This window comes from Dama dama, chromosome 11 (assembly GCF_033118175.1).
Source record: "Dama dama isolate Ldn47 chromosome 11, ASM3311817v1, whole genome shotgun sequence".
NCBI classification, from domain to species: Eukaryota; Metazoa; Chordata; class Mammalia; order Artiodactyla; family Cervidae; genus Dama; species Dama dama.
Genome location: NC_083691.1, coordinates 83,262,962 through 83,283,320, shown reverse-complemented (window position 1 = coordinate 83,283,320; position 20,359 = coordinate 83,262,962). Strand labels below are relative to the sequence as shown.

General features: G+C 41.3%; 1 long non-coding RNA gene across 1 annotated transcript in view; it reads right to left on the bottom strand.

Moving 5' to 3' along the window:
- LOC133065594 (uncharacterized) overlaps window positions 1-17,034 on the bottom strand; it is a 29,171-nt gene extending 12,137 nt beyond the window's left edge. Inside the window, exons 1-2 of the long non-coding RNA XR_009694916.1 lie at window positions 16,967-17,034; window positions 11,381-11,468 (exon numbers count right to left, since the gene is read on the bottom strand). This is a non-coding gene — a long non-coding RNA (uncharacterized LOC133065594). The remainder of the gene's footprint in view (window positions 1-11,380; window positions 11,469-16,966) is intronic.
- Window positions 17,035-20,359: the final 3,325 nt, after the last annotated feature.

Here is a 20,359-nt window from a genome sequence, read left to right as displayed (position 1 = left end):
TCAGGAAGTTTTTTAGAGTTAGGGTTACAATGATGAGTAAAACCAGATATTAACTCTGACCTCATGAAACTTTTACTTTAGAGGAGACTGGCCTTCACAGTCACCAAAAATTTATGTGAAAATGCTTACCTTTCTCAATGTTCCTGGCTAGATTGAGCTAATTTGTTATTCTATGGCTCTCACACAAGGCCCTAAAGATGATTTATTCTGTTGCCATTATAAAGATTAAGCACCACAATCTTAAGTATGTGCTCTCTAGAACTAGTATTGGGCTGCAGTTTTTAAACATTTCATTGCTATGCTTTATAATGTAGAGTCAGACCTGTTAGAGAAGATTTATTTAGATTTCATTTAATGTAAGATACTGTTGATTGTAAGACCATTATTTTATATACTACTGCAAAAAAATTTGTCAATTAAACTGACATGCCAACAAATTTAAGACATAGCTTGATGTCAGAGATATCAAAACATGAAAAAAGTTTGGCACTCTCCGAAGAGTGTCTCTGGGTCAAAATCATCAGCATCACCTGAGAACTTGTTGGGAATGCAAATTACCCAGCGTTACAACAGACCTCTGCAAGTGGGACCCATGTAGTCTGGGTTTAATAAGCCCTCCAAGTCATCCTGATGCATGATAAAGTCTCAGAGGCACTAAAACAGTTCATTTTAATACCTCTGGAAAATGATATTTCAAAGACATTTTCATAGATTCAATCATTTCAGCAAACGTCTTGAAAACTTATTACTTGTAAGGCATCATGCTGGATGCACAATATATAGAGTAGAACAGGACCTATTACCAAGCAGGGGTTTACAGTCTAGAGGCGGTTTACTGTCTAGATTCGCAGTTTAAGACCTAAAAGATTAGACCCAATGTAATGAAAGCTGTGAGTTACCCTCAAATGGCTGGGGAAACCCTGGGGAAAAAGAGCAAACTTCTGACTTTTAATGTTGGTGAAGACTTCATGATGGAGGTGAAATTTGAGGCTAGGCCTTGAAGACTGTGCAGGATTTTATTTTTCAGAATGAGAATAAATGAGAAATAATATTCCACAGAAGGCTTTTTCTTCCCAATGCCTTTCTTCTTGTGCAAATTCATGAAAAAGCTAGAAGCTAATTAGAAAGGCTCATGATGAAAAAATAAGGGTGATGGCAGTCATGCTGATCCTCCCTTTGAACACCCTGGAGATATGTTCACCATCAGTGCCTTGGTGCCAACAGAAATTCCAGTGGGTGTCAGGGGAGATGGCAAGACTGAGCACTTCCTTTTATCAGCTTGTAATACCCACGATGGAAATGTTGCTGATGAGAAGCAGACAGTGTCCCAAAACAATTTTTCTGGAAGCAGAAGTGAGAAAACCCAGAGCCCAAGAAGCCTCAGTATGGTGTACTTTGGGTCGGAGCCGTAGAACAGATATATCACCTGATTTCACTGTCCCTGAGGGCCTCAAGCTAATCTTGTTTGCATTTCAGTTACCAACTTTTTGACACATAAAATTTTGAAGCACAGAACATTTGGGCTTAAAAGATAAGCTTAAAGTAACAAGGATAAAGGGGAAAAAATTTTTTTTCAACTCTAGAAGCTGTGCACTGGCCACCTTGGTCTATAGTCCATTCTCTAAGTTAATTTACTTCTTTATATTATCTTCAGAAGCAGAGCGCTGTGCACCATGTTTGTGCTGCTCACATATTTATATGGGAGGGTTACAGCCTTTCCATTTACTGGAGACAGCAGAGACCCAAGCCATGTAGCCACTCACCCAGGAAGTGTTTCAGCTACTTCTCTTCGACAAGAAGAGGAGTTGTTAATGTGAGAAATGCAAAAGGTCTTAGGAGTTAGAACCTTTCCAGGGGTTCTGAGAACAGTCACAGCCAGACAGGCCTGTTTCCAACTCCTGAATGGGGGAGACAAAGGGAAAGCAGAGCTCTGACAGAAGGCAGCATGGCAAGGATCTGACAGATCCTTGCCAAGTCATCCGGATGCTTCTTTTAGCCACAAACACTTCATCTCCATTTTCACTGGACATTTGCACCCGACTCTCTCCTCCTCTCCTCTCCCCTCCCCCAATGTGACGGAAGTACATAGTGTACTGTTTACCTGACAAGCATGGGGTACAGGCTCCTAGCAACTCTGGAGGCTCCTGGGGAGCAGTCTCCATCATCCATCTCTTAGTATATCTTCCCGGCACATCCATGGGATACGGCCAGCCCCTCCCACCCACTGTTCCATCATGTTGGGAACCCAAGGAATCCTTGTGTTAGATAATGATGCTCTAAAAGACACAGAGATAGTGGCTGCAAACCGAGCACAGAATCCTCTTGTCTGAAACAAGACATGTTTTGAAAAGTCACAAATTCTGTGTCCTTCTGCTTCATTCTCAACTCACTAGGAATAACTCTCTAGAGGCTTATTTAAGACACTAGTTTGATGTTTTTGAGCTTCATGCACCATACCATGTGGAGATAACAATCCATGGTTCTCACAGTACTTGCTTCTGCATGCTAAAAATGCAGTAGGTAAGAGAACATAAGGTTTCAACATGGTCATATTATTTTTGCCTGTGTGCATGCTCGGTCCCTAAGTTGTGTCCAACTCTTTGAGATCCCATGGACCATAGCCCTCCAAACTCCTCTGTTCCTGGGATTTCCCAGGGAAGAACACTGGAGTGCTTTGCCATTCCTTCTCCAGGGGGTCCTCCTGACCCAGGGATCAAACCCATATTTCCTGCATTGTCAGGCAGATGCTTTACCACTGAACCACCTGGGAAGTCCCATACTATTTTACCTTGGGAGAAAGTAGAAGCAAGCAGGGATCTACAATCTTGATTTTGGGTGTTTAATGAAAAATGTACATTCAGAAAATATCCCAACCAAACTGAGGATATTGCTTTTCCAGAGCAGTGATCTTCACAATGAAGAAATTAAATGTCTTACAAGGAAGGAATTATTAGCAAGTATTATTTTGATTCAGAACTGGACTGGGGCCTTATAAGGCTTCTCTTGGTATTCATTTGATCATAGAAAAAACAAGAGAATTCCAGAAAAACATCTACTTCTGCTTCATTGACTATGCTAAAGCCTTTGACTGTGTGGATCACAACAAACTGTGTAAAATTCTTAAAGAGATGGGAATACCAGACCACCTGACCTTCCTCCTCAGAAATGTGTATGCAAGTCAAGAAGCAATACTTAGAGCTGGACATGGAACAATGGGCTGCTTCCAAATTGGGAAAGGAGTAGGTTAAGGCTGTATATTTTCAACCTGCTTATATGCAGAGTACATCGTGCAAAATGCTGAACTGGATGAAGCATAAGCTGGAATCAAGGTTACTGGGAGAAATATCAATAACCTCAGATATGTAGATGACACCACCCTTATGGCAGAAGACAAAGAGGAGCTAAAGAGCCTCTTGATGAAGGTGAAAGAAGAGAGTGAAAAGGTTGACTTAAAACTCAACTTAAAACATTCAAAAAACTAGCATCTGGTCCTATCACTCCATGCCAAATAGATGGGGAAACAATGGAAACAGTGACAGACTTTATTTTGGGGGGGCTCCAGAATCACTGCAGATGGTGACTGCAGCCATGAAATTAAAAGACGCTTGCTCCTTGGAAGAAAAGCTATGACTAACCTAGACAGCATATTAAAAAGCAAAGACATTACTGACAAAGGTCCATCTAGTCAAAGCTATGGTTTTTCCAGTACTCACATATGGATGTGAGAGTTGGACCATAAAGAAAGCTGAGCACCAAAGAATTGATGTTTTGAACTGTGGTGTTGGAGAAGACTCTTGAGAGTCCCTTGGACTGCAAGGACATCAAACTAGTCAATTCTAAAGGAAATCAGTCCTGAACACTTGTTGGAAGGATTGATGCTGAAGCAGAAGATCCAATACTTTGGCCACCTGATGAGAAGAGCTGACTCATTGGGAAAGATGCTGATGCTGGGAAAGACTGAAAGCAGGAGGAGAAGGGGACAACAAAGGATGTGATGGTTGGATGGCACCACCAACTTGATGGACATGAGTTTGAGTAAGCTCTGGGAGTTGGTGATGGACAGGGAAACCTGGTGTGCTGCAGTCCATGGGGTCGCAAAGAGTCAGACATGTCTAAGTGACTGGACTGAACTGAACTAAACTGTGGTATTCACAGAGTAGTAGGGGAAACCTGTAATAATTGGCAAAGAGCCTGGGGTTTACATTTAGAGAGGCTTGGGTTTGAATCCCAGATTTTCTATTTACTTGGGGCCTGAAAAAGCTGCTTCAGCTCATTCAAAAAAATGGAGATAATAATGTATATCTTGTAGAGTCATTAGGGTTGTTCCTGAGGAGCAAATACACTAATGTTTATGAGAACAGTACCTGGTATATGGTAGTTTCTCATTGAGTGGTATTTAAACAATCACCCATACATACCATAGGGGCTCTGCACTCTCTTAACTCCACACTTTCCGCACAGAAGACCTCTTTTCCTACTTAGCAGAGACTAGGAGATAGAACTATCCTCCATGGGTGGCTTACAGCAGGGAAAGCTGTGGGGAAATGGGATAGAGCAGGGGTCCCCAGCCTCCAAGATCTAACACCTGATGATCTGAGGTGGAGCTGATGTAATAATAATAGAAATAAAATGCACAATAAATGTAATGCTCTTAAATCACCCCAAATCCACCCCCTGCCTCAGTCTGTGGAAAATTGTCTTCTCAAAACCAGTCCCTGGTGCCAAAGAGGTTGGGGTAGAGAGTTGAAAACAGAGCAGACAGCACAGGCCATTCTCTTAGTGCCTGTCAAAGGAGGTCTTTCTCCGTAATGTTGATGCAGAAAGTCAGGCCAAAGTGGGTCATCAGTGCCCATAGATGGGCATGTGCTGACCATCACGGACAAGTTCCCAATCAAGAATTCCTCCTTGTAATGAAAATGGTGTTCTGTGAATGCTCTGTGAAGAAACTCTCAGGCAAATAATGCTATTATAGGCAAGGCAAAAAGAAAGTTGAACCATTGGTCACTGTAACTAGGAGCTGAGGAGGTGATGCCATTTGCTTGCAAAGTAACAATGAGTACAAACTTTCCAAGCCACTCATCTGCTTTGCATGTGTAAAATTGGCATCTGAGCACATCATTTGGCAGAAAATTGTGCGGCATTAACAGTTTTATGAGGATCACGAAAGTATGTAAAATGCTCATTGCCACATGGGAAACCGATACTGGCTTTGGCTAGTGGACCACGAATTGTTCTTTACCAGAGTGACAGCTGTGCTGAGGATGGTGCCTATTCTGTCCTCATTTCCAGTTTTCTAAGAGGAGGGCATCACCATTCATTTCTCTGCCCAAAGACACGTCATTCTGAGCAGCTGTCTCCTTTAAAAATCACAAAACTTGGCATGTCCTTCAGCCACCTTGTTCCTTTAGGCCCACACCTGTGTCCCTGAGACCTGTGAGCCAGTGCATTCTTTTCAGGTGAGAGCCCAGAGTTAAGGATGCAAGCAAACACACAGGAATAAACCAACCATGTGTCTCCTTTGGGCATCTGATTTGGCCTCTAAGTGTGGACTCCAAAATAACTAGATGCTTAATTGCACCTCTAAATTTAGTCCATGAATTTGCATGTGTAAGTAATCAGGGAAGTATTTGCTTAGAAATGCTTCCATTTCCTCCATTTGCTCTAAATCAAATTGCCAAGTAGCGGATGAGATTCTGAAATACTTTTTAAAACTGTGTTCTAGAGCCCTACTGCTTAACTCTGCAATCTGGTGGGACATCAGGACCCAACTGGGTCAGACACAATAAGAACTCTTTCCAGGGAGGATGCCAATGACCATCAAGGACATGGACCATAGTTGGTCAAGGGACTTAAATTGGGAAATCCTTTCCCTTGCTCTTGACTCCAGCCGGAACCAGATCCCATCTGAACTGATTTTGCTTTCTTAGGCTTCCCTGGTGGGCTCAGCTGGTAAAGAATCCACCTGCAATGTGGGAGACCTGGGTTTGATCCTTGGTTTGAGAAGATCCCCTGGTGAAGGGAACCATCCCAGTATTCTGACCTGGAGAATTCCACGGACTGTATAGTCCATGGGGTCACAAGTAGTCAGACATAACTGAGCAACTTTCACTTGCACTTTGGTGACCAGAGTAAGGATATTCAGCAGGCCCATGGGAGAGGCACTGTGAAGGACCAGAGAGCCTGGAATAGTATTGCTTATCTCCATTCATTCATTCATGCAAATGTTTTCAAGTGCCTATTATATACCATATTATCAATACGAAGATGAAAAAAAATGTAGTCCCTGCTTTTTTTATTCATTGGAGGCTAATTACTTTACAATATTGTAGTGGTTTTTGCCATACACTGACATGAATCAGCCATGGATTTACATGTGTTCCCCATCCTGACCCCCCCTCCCACTTCCCTCTCCATCCCATCCCTCTGGGTCTTCCCAGTGCACCAGCCCTGAGCACCCGTCTCATGCATCCAACCTGGGCTGGTGATCTGTTTCACCCTTGATAGTATACTTGTTTCAATGCTGTTCTCTCTGAACATCCCACCCTCGCCTTCTCCCACAGAGTCTAAAAGTCTGTTCTGTACATCTGTGTCTCTTTTTCTCTTTTTGCATATAGGGTTATCGTTACCATCTTTTTAAATTCCATATATATGCGTTAGTATACTGTATTGGTCTTTATCTTTCTGGCTTACTTCACTCTGTATAATGGGCTCCAGTTTCATCCATCTCATTAGAACTGATTCAAATGAATTCTTTTTAATGGCTGAGTAATATTCCATAGTGTACATGTATCATAGCTTCCTTATCCATTCATCTGCTGATGGGCATCTAGGTTGCTTTCATGTCCTGGCTATTATAAACAGTGCTGTGATGAACATTGGGGTACATGTGTCTCTTTCAGATTTGGTTTCCTCGGTGTGTATGCCCAGGAGTGGGATTGCTGGGTCATATGGCAGTTCTATTTCCAATTTTTTAAGGAATCTCCACACTGTTCTCCATAGTGGCTGTACTAGTTTGCATTCCCACCAACAGTGTAAGAGGGTTCCTTTTTCTCCACACCCTCTCCAGCCTTTATTGCTTATAGACTTCTGGATAGCAGCCATTCTGACTGGTGTGTAATGGTACCTCACTGAGGTTTTGATTTGCATTTCTCTGATAATGAGTGATGTTGAGCATCTTTTCATGTGTTTGTTAGCCATCTGTATGTCTTCTTTGGAGAAATGTCTGTTAGATCTTTAGCCCATTTTTTGATTGGGTCATTTATTTTTCTGGAATTGGGCTGCAGGAGGTGCTTGTATATTTTTGAGATTAATCCTTTGTCTGTTTCTTCATTTGCTATTATTTTCTCCCATTCTGAAGGCTGTCTTTTCACCTTGCTTATTGTTTCCTTTGTTGTGCAAAAGCTTTTAAGTTTCATTAGGCCCCATTTGTTTATTTTTGCTTTTATTTCCAATATTCTGGGAGCTGGGTCATAGAGAATCCTGCTGTGATTTATGTCGGAGAGTGTTTTGCCTATGTTCTCCTCTAGGAGTTTTATAGTTTCTGATCTTACATTTAGATCTTTAATCCATTTTGAGTTTATTTTTGTGTATGGTGTTAGAAAGTGTTCTAGTTTCATTCTTTTACAAGTGGTTGACCAGTTTTCCCAGCACCACTTGTTAAAGAGGTTGTCTTTTTTCCATTGTATATTCTTGCCTCCTTTGTCGAAGATAAGGTGTCCATAGGTTCGTGGATTTATCTCTGGGCTTTCTATTCTGTTCCATTGATCTATATTTCTGTCTTTGTGCCAGTACCATACTGTCTTGATGACTGTGGCTTTGTAGTAGAGCCTGAAGTCAGGCAGGTTGATTCCTCCAGTTCCATTCTTCTTTCTCAAGATTGCTTTGGCTATTCAAGGTTTTTTGTATATCCATACAAATTGTGAAATTATTTGTTCTGGTTCTGTGAAGAATACCATTGGTAGCTTGATAGGGATTGCATTGAATCTATAGATTGCTTTGGGTAGTGAACTCATTTTCACAGTATTGATTCTTCCAATTATGAACACGGTATATTTCTCCATCTATTTGTGTCCTCTTTGATTTCTTTCATCAGTGTTTTATAGTTTTCTATGTATAGGTCTTTTGTTTCTTTAGGTAGATATACTCCTAGGTATTTTATTCTTTTTGTTGCAATGGTGAATGGTATTGTTTCCTTAATTTCTCTTTCTGTTTTCTCATTGTTAGTGTATAGGAATGCAAGGGATTTCTGTGTGTTAATTTTATATCCTGCAACTTTACTGTATTCATTGATTAGCTCTAGTAATTTTCCCTGCTTTTAGGAAGATTCGGTCTAGAGAAGACTTCACACAGATAATGGTAATACACTATAGTAGGTGTTATTAATATAGGTGGGGCACTTGAATGATTGGCTCCAATTCTTCACTTCCCTGTAGCATTAGTATTATATATTCACCCTTTCTGTGATGTCATAGGTGGAATGGACTTCCCTGGTCCTTGATTCTGGGCTTGGCCCCGTGCCTTGTTTTGGCCAATGGGACACAGGTAGAGGCTTAGAGTGGAATTTTTTGGTTGGGCTTGAGTTTCTGAGTTTATGCATGACCATGAGGGAAATGGGTCCCAGTAAATCACTTTCACTCCACAGGAGACATGGAGTATAGATTGCTTCAGCCATCCTGCCAATGGATGGGTGAGAAATAGTGCTTCTTGTTGTGGCTGATTACTTTTGTGTGCAGTCAAAAGTGACCGGTATACCAGGTCCAGAGAAGACAAGTCTAGGAAGGTTTGAAGGTCCCAAGGAGGCTCCTGAGATGTGAGAATGACTGAGCTGAGACCTGGAGGATGATGGAGCTGTGAGTTATAGAAGGGGAGGACTTGGGGTAAGGGTAGGAAGAGAGATAGAAGGAAGGGCTGATGGAAGGGATGGAGGTCCTAGAGAGTTCAGCTTGCTCTCTGAGCTACAAGTTGTGAGCATCTTGGCTAGAGCAGGTGAAAGTGTCAATGACCTTGCACTGGTCAGTATCCTGAAGAGAGGAGAGCCCCACATCAAGCAGTGAGCTTGAGTGCACTCTCTCTGGACACCCACTGCTGTACATCACTGAGGATTTCTTTGCCACGAGTTTCTCATAAAGAAAAACAACTCAAGGGAAAGCTTCAGATTGTTTTGACCTGTATTCACTTCCTATTATCCATTTTGAAAGTCAGGGTCAAATTGACCAGGAGTCTGTTGAATGTAATACATATAATTCTGGTGGATGGTTTACTATATCATGGACAATATTCCTACTGTATTTTGGTATAGCACCTTCTTTAAATCAAATGGCTTTTCTTAAAACACTGATCTTTTTTGTTTTCAGGATATATATTATAGAATTATAGAGTTGTAGAACTGGTAGAGATTTCAGGCTTTCTCACTCAACTTTCCTGAAGGGTGCCAGAGAAGGGAAGTGGGTAGCTAGAGACCTCACAGTAAATTCTTAGCAGGGTGGCAAAAGTAAGTTTCTTTTCTTTTCTTTTTTTTTTTTTTAATTTTGGCCTGTTGTTCACTCTCCCTTACATACCTACCTTCCTTCCTTTCTCTCCTCCTTCCCCTCTGTCCTATTTTTCTTCTTTGTTTCTTTATTTCTTCTTCTCTCTCTTTTCTACCATGCTAGGTCTTACTCGGAATATTTTTCTTTTCATTTCTCTTCATGCTAGAAATTCCACCTTTTAATACTGAATCAGAGCCATGATCCACTAGTTCAAGCACTTATCTTATGGTAGGTACCATGCACGGAAGACCCAGCTTCATACACACACACACACACACACACATATAGATCACAGCAGTAATTCTCTCTTCTATTTTACACTGCACCTAGTATTCTGTTTGTTGTTAAATAATTTTTTCTTCTTTTCCTTTGATTAAAAGGTCTTCAATGCAATAATTCATATTGATTTGAAACAAAGGGGATTTCACTTGTTCAAAAGTTCAAAATACTCCAACTATTTCTTTCAAAGAAGAATAATATATTTAACTACTAGAATTTAGCATTTTCTCTGAATAATGCAATGTTAGAGAAGTATTATAGACTTAGCAGGATTAGATGACCTCATATTTGTGTTTCTGTACTCTACCTGAAACCTACATTATATTTAATAGCAATAAAAGAACCATTCACACTCATAAGTCATGCTGAAAATTGACTTCATTATGACTCACAAGCACACCATTAACACATAGTTAAGTATGTATGCTTTTTCCTTCTTTCTTTTCCTCGTCTTCTTTTTTAAAACAACTTTAGCCTCCTGTAGCACATACATTTCTGAAATTTGACTGGTATCTCGGCAACAGAAAACTTTTTTTCCTAACAAGTATAAAATCGTCAAGATGATCTTAAAAGCCCTGTGACTTAGCAATGTACTCTTGTCTCAGTAATTAAATGGAGAAATCATTTGATTATTTGCCAAGGAGTTTTGCGTCTTGAAAGCGTCCCAGAGTTAGGAACCATCCAGACCATATAACTGGGAAGTTAAAATTAACAACCAGAAAATTGACTGCCTTTCCCTTCAGCATTCGTCTCTGATGAAAGCTTATAATCTGGGTACCAGTCCCTGCTCTGCCACAATTCCACACATGACCTTGGGCAAATCACATAAGCCTCTGTGGTCTCACACTCCTCATTCGTCAAATTAGAGGGCTGAATCAAGTTAGCTTGAGATGACTGCCTATTTCTATGTCTAGCTCTTAATGTTATTATTCCAAGAATGGTTGGTTGTCATTTATTCTCTAAATCCACTTAGATGAGAACCAGTAAGAAGGAGGCTGAAACACAGGTTGAAACTGCATCTAGTGGCACACAGATTGACTTTAAAGAACTTCACCATAGAAAGAAATGTTAACTATCAAGCCAGATTCTACAGTTAATCTGGCTGCCTTTAAAGGTCCTTAAGGAGGGCTTGAAAATATGAAGCCTGATTTGGTGAACTACATAGTGTTCTTGCTGAGCCTAGCATTGATTATAAAGAAGTGCAGATTCTTCTAGAAACAAGGTTCAATTTTATCATACTATTTTATTTAGTATGTTTATTGGGACTTTTAGGTTATGGTAACCACCACCAATTTAAGTGAGTTTTGGTATCACTCTTTGTTTTAAGGATATAGATATCTCATGGAGCCCAAAAACAGAAATGTAGGTGAGCCTCAAGAAAGGTCCGCCACCAGGAGCAGAGAAGACTTCAGGAGCCTTCAGAGGCCCATCTCTATCTCCTGCTGCTACTTCTTTCTAATTATTGTCTCCATTCTTTGCTGTCTTCAGAATATGCAGCCTCAGATAGAAGCTTCTCCCTTCCCAACCACCACTCAACACATATACACACCCTATTCCAGAAGGTTAACACTTACTTGCTCAGGCTTCTCTGGTGGCTCAGTGGTAAAGAACTCGCCTGCCAATCAGGAGACACAGGTTTGATCCCTGGGTCTGGAAGATCCCCTGAAGAAGAAAATGGCAGCCCACTTCAGTATTCTTGTCTGGGAAATCTCTTGGGCAGGGGACACCGGCGGGCTACAGTCCGTGTGGTCTTGAAAGAATTGGACACGACTGACAGGACTAAGTGCAAGTTTACTTGTCTTCATGTAAGGAAACAAATTTGTTGAAAATGTGTCAATTCAAATTCCAAATTCCCAAAAAAAAAAAAACAAAGAACCTGTTTGCTCTGATTGGCTCAGCATGGCCAAGCATTCATTCATCCCTGGGGTCCAGAGATTCCAACTGCAGCCAAAGAGGCTGGGTCACATGCTACTGTGGGTCAGGGATTCTGCACTACACAACTCTAGGGGACACTTTCACATTATGTTATATATGTGTGTGATGCCCAGTGATGGTGTGCAATCCTCAGCTATGGTCAAGCAGCACTTATTATAAAGACTCAACCAACTACAGTTGCTAAAAATCAGACTCAACGCTAATAAAACCCTCCCACTTTCTACACCTTAGTAACTTCCCTCTACGTGCATTTTCAGTTGCTCAGTTGTATCTGACTCTTTGCAACCCCAAGGATTGTAGCCCATCAGGTTCCTCTTTTCATGGGGTTTTCCAGGCAAGAATCCTGGAGTGGGTTACCATTTTCTTCTCCAGGGGATCTTCCCAACTCAGGGATCAAATCTGTGTCTCCTGATTGGCAGGCAGGTTCTTTACGTCTATTTGGGGCCAGAAATCCCACCAATATGTCAGATCTATGACACATCAGATTCTTTACAGTTATTTTGACTAAGATGAACATCCAGTAATAGATGGAGTAGTGGATCTTTTGTGTTTCCTTTCTTAGAGCCACTCTGATGTCACAATGACTCTCAAGGAATCTATGAAATCTGTTCCCTCCTCCTTATTGAGAGGCAAGGATTCCAAGTGCTTGATCTTCTGAAGTGCTGTCTTTTGAAATCCAACATTTTCTTGGTTCCACCTCCACAATCAAACTCAACGTGCACTGAGAAGAGACAGTTCTCACAGCAACACCAAAACACACAGATCCACTGGACATGAACCAGTATTACACACTTTTAATTTATTTTCTTTGGTTCACAACTTCTTCATGCAGATTTACAAAGACTAGACGTGGAGTTCAATTTAGCCCTAATTCTGCCTTATTTAACTTGGCCATTCCAGACAGAGCTTTTACTCAAGTGGCTACAGTTACTATATCAAGACTTTGAAGGGTTGAGCTGCTTTGTTTGGTGCTTGGCATTTGGTGCATGTAAAATGGCTTGGATCTGTTATTTCCTTTCCTCTAAGTAAGAACACATCTCTTGAAAAGGTTTGGTGTAGTCTTGCCAAAGAAGGAAGCAGGAAACTCAAGCCAGCCTGGAGTTTTGTCAGCCGTGGAAAACTGGCTAAATTCACCATGAAAATAATTTGGAAACATGCAGTGAGTACAGAATGGCCCCTCCCTAGCCTAGCTCTTCATTCCGGTCTTGGGAATACAATGCATTAATGCATAATTGCTGATGAATTACATGATGTTGAAATGATAATAATTTATCTGAACCTACTACAGAATTATGATCATCTGACTGAGTGTCATGAGGTTTCCCTTTGACTTATATTTGAAAAACAATGTTTATAATGGAATTGATTATACAAACACTAAACTTAAGTAATCAACAATTTATTGTATATGATGAATGTGTACTTTGAAATGATCCTGTGCTTTTATTAAACTAAGTATAATGTGTTAAAAAAAGATCAGTGACTTTGAAAGCATCTTACGATACAGAATTTCGTTAATTAAGTTATCTCACACTTTAGCCTGAATTAGTTGGGGGCTTCCCTGGAGGCTCGGTAGTAAAGAATCTGCCTGCAATGCAGGAGATAAGGGTTCGATCCCTGGGTCAGAAAAATCCCCTGGAGGAGGAAATGGCAACCCACTACAGTATTCTTGCCTGGAAAATTCCATGGACAGAGATGCCTAGTGGGCTATAGTCCAGGGGGTCTTAAAAGAGTCAGAAACGACTGAGGGACTGAGCACACACACAGTGAAGACTCAACTGTACATAAAATGAAGGGTAAAGTGTTAGTCTCATCCTCCAAAAGCAGCTCACCCTGGTGCCTGCAAGTTCCAGGAGTTTCCACATATGCACAAATAGCAGATCTTTGCAAAACTCAGAACTCAGTTAATCAGCTATAATTCTTAGCTTTGTTCAATTACCCCACATTTTCCCCCCTCCTCAAAGTTCTTTTCTTTCTCCAGTATATTGTAGCAGATTGTTTTTTTTGTTTGGTTATTTGCTTTTAAGGGTTGAATTTAGGTTTCATGTACAGGCATTAATAAAATTGATGGTGGAAATATTTGGTTTTATACAGCATGAGAGCATTAATTACCTAGAGAATGCCTACCTGCCAAGAAAGCCTTTCTCAGTGCTGAGGTCAGTGGGACATGGTTCCAGGAAGAAAAATAAAATGACTGTGAAAATGTAGATGATGATGATGATGATGACAAAAGGATCATAATACTGTGGGAGCATGAAGGTGGGAATAATAATCTGGGGGAACTGAGGAAGATTCAATGAGGAAGTAACAATTGAGCCATGTCTTCAAGATTGTGTACAAGTCCTTTATGGGAGAGATGAGTTCAGAAAGGTAGTTCCAACAAGGGGCATGGGAACCCTGATATGTCAGAGGTTATGCCTTTGATGAGGGCTTAGAGCTGAGGTCGGAGAAGGAAATGGCAATCCACTCCAGTGTTCCTGCCTGGAGAATCCCAGGGACAGGGGAGCCTGGTGGGCTGACGTCTATGGGATCGCACAGAGTCGGACACGACTGAAGTGACTTAGCTTAGCTTAGCTTAGAGCTGAAGTTATGAGGAGAAATGACAGGAGCTGAGGCTCCTGGAAAGGTTAGGACTCTCCGCCGAGGGCCTTCTAATGCCACGAAAATGAATTGAGGTTTTATCTTAAGGTCAGGGGTTTGTAGAGTTTTTTTGCTTTGCTTGTTTGTTCAAGGAACATGCTTCCTTTTCGATGAAATCTTTCATCCAGGCTGCAAAAGGCAATAGAGATAGATGAAGAGCAGCTCCTGTGATGTGGACAGAGGGAGATTTGGGGCTCAGTCTGCACAGCCCTCAGCGCTCCCTACAAAGCCAAGCTGTAAGACAAAGGAAGAGACCCTGTGCACAGAAGGAATCCAGTGCTGTTTGCAGGACTGAAAGGTCAATCTGGCAACACTGCTGGGAGTCAAGAAAGACCAGAAGTAGGGGAACGCATCCGGGACCTATATTCACACAAGAGATGATGGAGCCTGCAGAAAGCAGGTCATGATGGAAATGATCATTAGGACAGTGCTAAGGCAGGGTTGTTGTTGGTTGAATGGAGGAGGAAGGGAAGGATACACTTAGAGCTATTCCTTCCAGCAGCTGTGAGACATAAGTAATATTTGAGCTCCCAGATCCATTCGACAAGAATGTTTCTTTTAGATTTTAGAATGAATGGTTTCATTCTAATAAAGGACTCTGCAGTTAAGTTTGGAATGTGCTGGATTCTCATGAAGAAAGGAAATGCCATGATTAGAGGATTCATTTTTAAGATCTTTCTTGATTTTGGATTTGGGAGGATCCAGAATAGGAATGAATGGTTGCTTCAACTGTCCCCTGGGTCCCCTCCCTGGCTCCTCCTGTCTAATCAGTAGTGAGTGGGAGACCCAACTCCAGTACTGCCAGCCAACTCTGAGCTACTGCTTTCGGCTGCAAGAGTTTCTTGAGGAGTACACAAAGGACGTAGTTTACTGGTCTTAAAAAATCTGAGAAACTTCAAAATGGGGCTTATTATGTGGAAGCCTTGTTGGCAATTTGAAACTTACAGCCTCCAAAATAAAGTTCTTTACTGGAAAACATTTTCTTAATTTTCACCAGTGAACTCCTAGAGCTCACATATACCAGGAAGTAAGAACATTTAATTTCCAGAAATGAATGCCTGTGATCACCCTGTCTCCCACTTCTTGTATCCCCTGAGTTAGACCAAGGAGACAAGTAGCATAAAGCAGCTATGTTTCTTCCTTGAAGGAAGTAATTTTGTTACTACCAAGAGAATATTCTAGCACCAAAGAATTTAAATACTTTCTGTTCGCCCTCTGCTAGTTGGCCAGAATGTACGCCAACACTGGGGTATCCTAGCGTGAACAAGAATGTTATTTTGGTCTGTTGTAAAGAACTGTGGAATGCAGATTTTGGACTGTTTCATCACATCCGTCAGCAACCACAGAACAAATGTTATTTCAGAATGGAGACTATGGATGGAGAAATACTAAAAACGAAATAAAATGAAGATTATAGACATTTTTTATAGTTCAATGAGTGTGCTTACTACCAAAGCTTTGCCTGTTTCTTTTTTTTTTTTTTTTTAAACCAAATGTTTCTACACAGTGTTGGGTGTTTGCAGAATTTGATGAGGTCCAGGTGCAGAGCAAAAATTGAAGAATTCCACTGCTTCTCCCTCCAAACAGTGGTGGGAGAGGGGAGGATGAGCAGTCCATTATGAATAATAGCAAACAACCTTTCTTAAAATGAAATAAAAGACTCTGTTACCAAGAGAATTCAATCACTTCAAGATAACTAGATTTCTTCCTTCAGGGTTTCTCTGGAGAATATGGTCATTTTCAAAGAAATAATTATAACTGCTTTTTACAGTGGTCACACAGTCTCCAGAGAGGGAAGGAGTGCTTACAAAGTGACTGAAGTGGCCAGCTCATGTTGTTCCTCTGACCGAGCACAACCTGTGTGTGTGTGTGTGTGTGTGTGTGTGTGTGTGTGTGTGTACACTTAATCTTTGTGTCTTCCTCTGGACTTTAAGTAGGAAATTTTTGTCAAGAATCTGTAGGGTTCTCTTTGTTTACAGAATTCAATGATTTTCTATGATTTATAGTAGGCATTAAATGTTACCACTGTGTCACAGAACTATTAATTTGAACGAGTTAACAATTTTGCTGACCTTAAATAAACAAATAGAAATACTCTAATGGTAAAGAGTATAGGACAAAATTTCCCTGGTGCTGGCATACCCCACTCCCACCTAGTATCCTTACTGCCTGAAAATTTCATAATTAGAGAGATTCATTCCTTTAGATTAAACATTGTCCATTCTCTTTTAAATTTTGCATTCTTTGTAAGAAGAATCACATTAAATCCCTTATGTGAACTAATTTAATCTTTAACACAATCAGAAAGTCTGAAAATAGCAAGAGTTCATGAGGATGTAAAACAACAGCAATGCCTGTACAATGTGATTAAGAGTATAGATTATTACTACTTTCTAAAACAGTTCAGGAGTTTCTGCTTCTGGCCAAGATGAAGCAATAATGACTGAGATTGCCTGCATGTGTAAAAAAAAAGTTTTGAAAAAAACGTGATAAGTGAAATGAATAATATTTTTAAAGACACTAAATATAAGATAATGAAGGACAGTGACACCTAAGAAATGAGAAACAAATCAGGTGAGACTTACAGTTGTCCAGCAGTTGCCTTGAGAGTGTCCAGGCCACAGCACAGGGAGGGGCCGTGAATGAAGGAGACAGAGTTAGAGTCTGGGGAGACTCAAGATCACAGGGCAGAGTTCTGGAGAGCCCTGGAAAGACAAGGTAAGCTATGCCTTAATGGGCATCCCATGCATATCCCATGCATGGGATATGGAGAGGTGAAGGCATCAGCAGCTCTGATGGCAGCAATTCAGAAACCCTTTCGTGTCCCACCACCTCAGTGCTCTCGGCTCAGCCACTCACACTCAGGCTCCAGCTTTGGCACTGACACAGCAGTGAAGGCAGACAGAGCAGTGGGGCCCTTACTAAGCAGACACAGCTTAGATGGTGGCTTCAGTGGACATCAAAGGAGAGAACGGATGCTTTTCTTCCTCTTAGTGACCAGAGGTGTTGCCACAGCCAAGGTGGGGGCAGGGCCAACAGTACATGAAGGCTGTAAGAACCAGTTCTCAGAGTCCAGGAGAGACATCCACGGATACCCAGAATTATTTTCAAGGAATTTGAGAAGGGGCTAGAATCCTCCCAGTGCAGGTAGAGACAGGGACAGAAGACCACTGCTCCATGGCTGTTATCATTGTCCTGTTCTTACACCCAAGCTGTAGCAGCCTAGGAAGCCTAAGTCCTCTGCCACTCCCCAACCCCCACCCCCCCACCCCCACACACACAACCCATCAGGTTCTTAGACTAGAGTCTGCAGATGAATTCCTGAGGATTTCTGTATTCTGTTCAAGAATTTAGTTGCAGGGGGTGGGGGGTGGGAGTGTTATCATTTCAGTGATAGTCTTTTAATAAAATTAAATCTCTAGTGAATCATCTGGATGACCACCATCTTAGTTAGTTGGGGCCATCATAACAAGCTGCTATAGACTGGGTGGCTTAAGCAACACAAATTTCTCACAGTTTTGGAGACTGGCAAGTTCAAGATCAACATGTGGTCAATTTAGTTCCTGGTGAGAATGCTTCTACAGGCCTGTAGGTAGCGACACTGTGTTCTTACTTGGTGGAGAGAGAGAAAGCTCTGGGCTCACCTTCTCAAGAGGACACTAATCCTATCATAGAGACCCCACCCTCATCATCTCATAGGCATCAGCTCCAAATACCATCAGATTGGGGGTTAGAGTGCAAATGTATGAATTTTATGGAGGACACGAACATTTAGTCTGTAATGACTTCATAATGATGAAATGCTGCTATTGCTACATTCAGTGCAAGCATTTGCAATTTTGTTTTTTGGTCATATTTGCATCGCACAGAGGACAATGACATGGCATCCTGAAAGCTTTGCAATAGAAAAAAATGGTGGTGTGGGGAAATTAAGTGAGCACATGCCCAAGCCTTGCTGAAGCAGCATTGTGCTGAGAGTACTGTATTCACATAGGCAGTGAGCAAATATATTACTCAGACAGCCTCTTTGTTTATACCAGCTTGCAGTCAGTGAAGATGAAATGCACAATGGAAAATGCTCTGTTCGACTCATACCATAGTTGTATTAGATTCCCTCATCTTTGACCATATAAGACAGCTTTATGTGGTAATAAGTGGTAGGTCATCAAAATTGGCATTTGAGGATTGTTTGTTGGCAGAATTTACTATTATTATTATTATTAAATTGGAGGTCTGCTTCTCCTGAATGAGAAGACAAAGCTTCCTTATAGGAAGCTGACTAGTAAAATGAACTATTCCTGACTAGTAAAATGAATGTCTTCTCCTATGTATCAAGCTGGTTTTTCTGCTATTGTTCAGAGTGGAAATTATATTAGCATAAACCAGATTTATTTGCAGACCTCTTTAAATTGTGACTAAATGTCCTTCAATATCCAAACTCCCAAAGCTGAAGCTTCTTTCTTTCTCAGATGGGTTATCCTTTTCTTGCTGGGTGCCTCTCCTCTTGCCGGTTCTGGGGCTCCAGGGGGCATGCTGACACATCCATGCATTGCCCACAGCCCTTCCTGCATAGCCATGTGTGTTCCCAGGGCATTGACTGCCAACTCTGGCTCCTATTGTGAGCACTGGTCCTTTTTTCAAATGTCCAAAGCATAGTTAAAGCCAGGTTCAGGAGATTAGCTGAAAGCCTAGGGATAGTCCAAGAATAACAGAAAGTAGCATAGTTAATACCATGAGGGGTTGCACTGGGAATTCCCAGGCCAGTCTGCAATCTTTGAACTCCCCCTGCACCACTCCCCTACCCCCAGCTTCTAGCCTTGTTCCAGAAGCTCAGAGCCCAGATCATATCTCCAGGTCTCTCCCCTGCTCTCCTGCTTCCTTCTTAGCATGGAACAACTGACACTGGAAACTCTGTTTTCTTTAGGAGACACTCCAGAGAGTGATGTTTGCCCTCCATGTTGTGGGTTATCCAATCTTTACAATACTGTGTGGGTTGTTCCAGCCAGGTAATTCCTGTCCATGTTAAGGGACCAAAATTTTTTTCTAGTTCTGTAAGGATACAGTCATCCTGAAAATACATTCCATTTCTATTACAAAACAGAATTTAATAGGATGGGCTGCAATCTATATCTGGGTTTATGATAGCTTCACTTTTTTTCCAAGAAAAATAAGAGCACGTGTTTTTTATTTATGCAACCAAAGAGCCCTTTCTGGTTCTTTCCCTCCAAATATAGAAAGTCTGCTCCAAAAGCAAATTGACATCATATCTGAAATTCCTAAGGCAATGACAATAATAATGAATGATAATAATGATAATAGTAATAAACAAAACCTCAGCTCTACTGGGTATTACATTAAATAAGGAAAAGTTTTAGTTTTTTTTAAGAATGCAAAAATAGAATCAGATGTGTGTGTTTTTCAGCCACAGTCATGTCCGACTCTGCGATCCCATGGACTGTAGCTCATCAGACTCCACTATCCACAGAATCCTCTAGGCAAGGATACCGGAGGAGTAGCCATTTCCTTCTCCAGGAGATCTTCCCAACCCAGGGACTGAACCTGGGTATCCTGCATTGCATGTGTATACTTTACTATCTGAGCCACCAGGGAAACTCTTGAATCAGATATTCAAAGTCAATTTGTGTTTTGTGAGAGCAATGTAATGTAGCAGTGGAACCTATGAACTCTAGAGTCAAACTCTGGGGGTTTGGGGTACTAGCTCTTCTATTTACCAGCTGTGCTAATAACCTGTGCCTCTCCTGGTCTGTAAACAGGGATGACAGTATATCCTACACAGATTTTTTTAATGAAGATCCACATGTAGAATGTTGACTGCAGTGATGAGGATGGTTGGCATTCAGGTCCTCTGCAGGAGGTAAGAACCAGAAGGGGTCCCAATTTGTGCTCATCATCAACACCATCGGTAATGAACCCTGAAAAATGGACCCTGACTCCTCTTCTTCCTCATCCCCCTGTAT